This window comes from Micropterus salmoides, unplaced genomic scaffold, assembly GCF_014851395.1.
Source record: "Micropterus salmoides isolate LMB-PRFRI ecotype aquatic unplaced genomic scaffold, ASM1485139v1 Ms_hic_scaffold_1797, whole genome shotgun sequence".
NCBI classification, from domain to species: domain Eukaryota; kingdom Metazoa; phylum Chordata; class Actinopteri; order Centrarchiformes; family Centrarchidae; genus Micropterus; species Micropterus salmoides.
In genome coordinates, this window is record NW_024040925.1 from 8,728 (window position 1) to 13,344 (window position 4,617).

The 4,617-nt window shown below is 42.1% G+C and overlaps 1 long non-coding RNA gene across 1 annotated transcript; it reads right to left on the minus strand.

The window, feature by feature from the left end:
- Positions 1-641: 641 nt before the first annotated feature.
- LOC119908406 lies at positions 642-4,391 on the minus strand. The gene is made up of 3 exons (XR_005445264.1): positions 4,284-4,391; positions 1,459-1,539; positions 642-1,003 (listed from the first exon to the last, which is right to left on the minus strand). It is a non-coding gene; the product is annotated as an uncharacterized LOC119908406 (long non-coding RNA).
- Between the last annotated feature and the right edge of the window lie 226 nt (positions 4,392-4,617).

Consider the following 4,617-nt stretch of genomic DNA (forward strand, 5'->3'; position numbering starts at 1 on the left):
GTACATGAGTTCCAAAGACATCAACATTATTACACAAAAGCTACATTTATATAAAGTGCAAGTTTAACCTTATTGGATATGACCTTAAGTTATATATTGGTGTTAAACGCTGGACATCATCAGTACTGTCAACATGATTCCTCTTCTCCAGGCAGGGCAGCTTCCTTCCCTCCTCAGGTGTTGGTCTTCCAGGCATTGCCATCCGTCATCCCGGGTCAACATCACACACCGATTCTCCCACAGGACCAGGTAGGACAGCTACAGAATATATCTGTCAACCCTGACACACAAGTCACCCGAGAGGGAACGGCAAGGAGAGAGAGGTAAAGAAAGCATGAGCAGCGTGCAAGTAGGTCTGATAAGGAACGTGAGGAGACAGGAGCTGACGAGTGTCAGGTAGAGATGTAAGATGCTAAAGAAGATGAGGGTCTTTCTGTGACACTGAGGCTGATACAATGGGCGAACAGCGGTATTTTATTTTAAAACATTTAATCCCACCAAGTGCTCATCTGATCAACTTCTCGTTTTGTGTGTGTGTTGCTGAGGACCCATGGGAGTGCAGTGTCGAGTGTGAAGTCGATCAGAGGAGCAGTTATCGAGAACGCTGCAAGCAGTTTTAGACAAGGCTGCACAAAATCCAATTCTTTATAAATGATTGGTTTATTAAAATAGAAATTACATAGTACACACACGACTACTAAATGTGATAACTAATAACTACTAAACAAAATATGAGTGAGTAAATGCAATGAAAACAGGTACGAACAATTAATGAATGAATGAGGACCGCCATCATGGCCTTAGCCAATTCCCCTTATGCACAGTTGGCAGTTTGCCCTGTAAGGGGAAGGGTCAGCGACGGTACTTGTCGATTCCCACGTGCGCACCCTGGAGCTCTCGCTCCCACGTGCCAACTTGGTTTGAGTCGGCTGTCTCTCTCTCTCTCTCAGCAGGCAGCAGGATGATAACATCTTTGCACACCCTCACTTGGCTGGGTGTCTGTCTGCGAGTGGGACAGAGATCAGAACACAAAGAGGAAGAGGGCAAGACAAGAGAATGAGAGGGATAAAAAGAGGAGGGGAACAATAACCGCACACACACCTGGTGTGCGTGAGTTAGAAATGACGTTTAAACTTACATTTGGTAATTTTGCAAGCTATAATCAATTCATTGGTTATGCAAAGGCATGTTTCCTGTTTTATACAGCTATAAGACCGAAAGGGGAGGACTTAAAAATCATAATGACAGTATAATGTGAAAGAAATATACATTTTCAACTGCAAACCATAAAAAACCCTTCTTTTGTTATGCTCCCAAAATTGATAACATTGAAAACATCCAAGAAGCTTCAAGGCACTTGGCCACTCAAAACAATTGGTGTGTTTGAAAATGTGCACATCTGATACTTCCAGTTCATTTCTGTCTAAGGACAGAAGGTCACAAGGTGCGGTGGCTTACAAAAAGTTGGCATAATAGGCTCTGGAGCTGTCAGTCAGTAGGGGGCTTACGGAGTGTGCCTCTGATGCCTTTGCAGCAAACCTGAAGCAGTCGGAAGAATAAAGAGAAAACAGAAATTATATATATATTTTCTCGTTCAGCTAGCTTTTTATTGCATGCACTCCTTTATTTTCCAAGGGCTAGGGGATAGAGAGGTCCCTCGGGAGGTTAAGGAGAGGCATACATGTATGCTAGAAAGACAAAGAGCATCAAAGGGAAAAGGAGAGAAGACAGAAAGAGACGAAACATGACAGAGGCAGAGGAGTCATCGCGAGGTGTCTCAGAGCTGTCAATCACAGCAGAAAACTGGATGGCTTCCTCTGAAGCAACCTGCAGAGTGAGAAGTGGAATGGAAATTAGGAGGTACTGTTTCCTGCGGCAAACAAATGCACTCTAAATCTTTCAAAGGAAGTTATTGGATTAAAAAAAACTTATGGCAGACATCAGGTTAGTGCAGGTCAGACGAAACACATGTAAATGTGATAATGATAGCATGGAGAATGAAAGATGGTTAGGTTAGTTTGTCTAAAAATAGGTACACACTTTTGTATTACAATTACAGTGCGTATGTATAATCTGCATGTTTAGTTTTTGTCTCAATTTTATTGATTATTATTAACAGTGTAGTATGACATCATTTAGTTTAAAGTGACAAACCCGTGGTGCTCTACCTGCTGAGCACCAAACAGCAGACGGAGTTGGCATCTAGCTAGTGAATATAATGTCACATTGAGCAACTAAAGATCCAGATATTTTTCATCAGGATGTGGTGTGAGACCAAAACACAGGTAAAAGGAACAGGTTTTTTGCCAAGAAGGTTTTCACATACAAGGATTTTTAGGTGCATAACAATAAATACAGTGAGTATAAAAGTAATAATAATGAAAATAATAAATAAAAACAAATAGAAACAAAACTATTAAAAAATATACCTGTATACAGTACAGTGCAGGAGTTTTAGGCCGGCAACAATTGTGTGTAGTTCTCCAAGATGTTTGATGTGCAAGTGTACCTAGAGGAATTGATGATGTTTTGAAGGCAAATGGTTGTCACACCAAATATTGATTTTATTTAAATCTTTCTTCTGTCATTCACTTTGCATTTTGTTACTTGGAAAATATAATATTTTAAAATGTCGTATTTTTAAAAACATTCTTCTTTTTCTAACATGCGTTTTTCCACACCTGCTTAACATTGCACGACACTGTTTTCTGAATGAAGTTTAGAGAAAAGACGTTTTGTGCAGGACTGTGTGTTTACATCCTTCTCCAGGATGAAAAGAGTGATCATTGTGGAGGTGGGGGGCTCCGAGGAGGCAGTTGTGCAGAGACCCAGGCCCTTGCTGTTGTGAAGTAGGAGGGACTCGTGGGCTGGAGCTGGTGGATGGGGGGAGTTTTTGGACTGTCCCATTGTCTTGACAGTAGAACTAATTTAGTCCAATGGCCAGGCACAAAATGTTAGTGGATTCACTCTAAACTAGGTTTTGTTGTTGTCATAACTCACCCTGGTGTGTGATTACAATACCATGGGGCCCACACCTTCAGGAATCATTGGTTCCCTTGATAATATCAAGGCAAGTCCCTTCAAAAGATGGCTGCTAGACATCGGCGTAGCTCCTCATATGTTCCACTCAAGGCTCATGTAGTACAGGAAATACAGACTCAGACAGCTCAGGGGAGACATGTCGCAGGATAACGATCCAGAGTCTCAGATGAATGGCATTGGTCACCTCATTAAGCTTCTTCACAGAAACTCTGCTTGGTCTATGGCTGGCCAGATAATTCTGTCACTTTCCAGGAGTAAAGATCAGGAGGGAATTCCCCACTGTTTCTAAAGCGTGTTCATAAAACAAGTATAATTTATTGTGCTTGAACGCACCACACATCCAGCTACTGTCCATACAGGGGGAAGGCGTGACATTGCAGGGTCCCCAGAACTAGTCCCCAAAGTAGTGTTTCTGTGACAGAGTTGCCATCACTCCCAGCTATAGGTGTGCTGGAAGCAAGGTTATAATAGTAGTTGGGGACTTTTCATTAGTTTTTAACGTGGGTTTGCTAGTTTTACTTTAGTTTTTATTAGTTTTAGTCTTATTCACTGCAGGATGCCAAGCTCAGTTCAGTTTATTCACATAACATTCAAATAGAAGTACGGTAATAAGAAATTTGTGAAAAGGGACATCCTTTTTTAAGCTATCTGAAGCTTGTATGTAGGGCCCCAAACACTAAGCAAATATATATATTTGAACATTGTCTAAATAAATACTAACAATAAATGAAGCACATGCAATCTACAGTATAATTTCTAAGAGCCAAATACCCTAATCCTACAGTCCCATGAAATTCATTACATCAGTCTCTAGCTCTGTCATTCTTGGTTAAACAGGTGAAATACAATAAATGGAAGTTAAATATAACTGATGGACAGCTAAGAAATGGGAATATAGTGGAGGCCCCCCTTGGAGCCACAAACAACAGGTCCCTAGCATCCTGAAGGCAAGAATGACTGGAAAGCAGTTATAATAAAATCTAAACCTTTATTAATCCAAAAGAAAGGTATTAAAACAATGTGAAGCACAAAGAGACAGGTTGGCTGAGATATCAATGAGCCCATAAAACACACTAGCTGACATGCAGTTAATATAATGACCAGCAGACACGTTAACCCAGCGCAAGGGGAGCTCACAGTCAATGGGCAAGTTTATCCCACACGCAGGATGAGCTCTAAGCCAGACCATCAGAACAGAACAAAACAAAACTCTATACAGTTGCTACGCAGCCGATCCCTACCTGGATCTCCCCGACAAAGTTAGCCTCCCCCAACATTACATGGGGCTCTCTTTGTAACGGCAGTCACCACCTGCTACACTGCAACCCTGACCCCGGGCTCTCTTGACGGATAAAGCAATCATGGCAGGACAACACACATGCAGTGTGCCAGCTCTTCATGTGGAGAACAAAAGCATAACACACCTGCGACTCACCAACAGGTGCCTATCGGCTAATCACCACGTGCACTGCTTTACTGCCGGTCCGGCCAGACCACCTGCCCCGCAACGTCAATTCCCCAGGCTTCATATCCACTCGGAATGTAGGCCCAGGGCAAAAGCATAGGTTTGGTTTC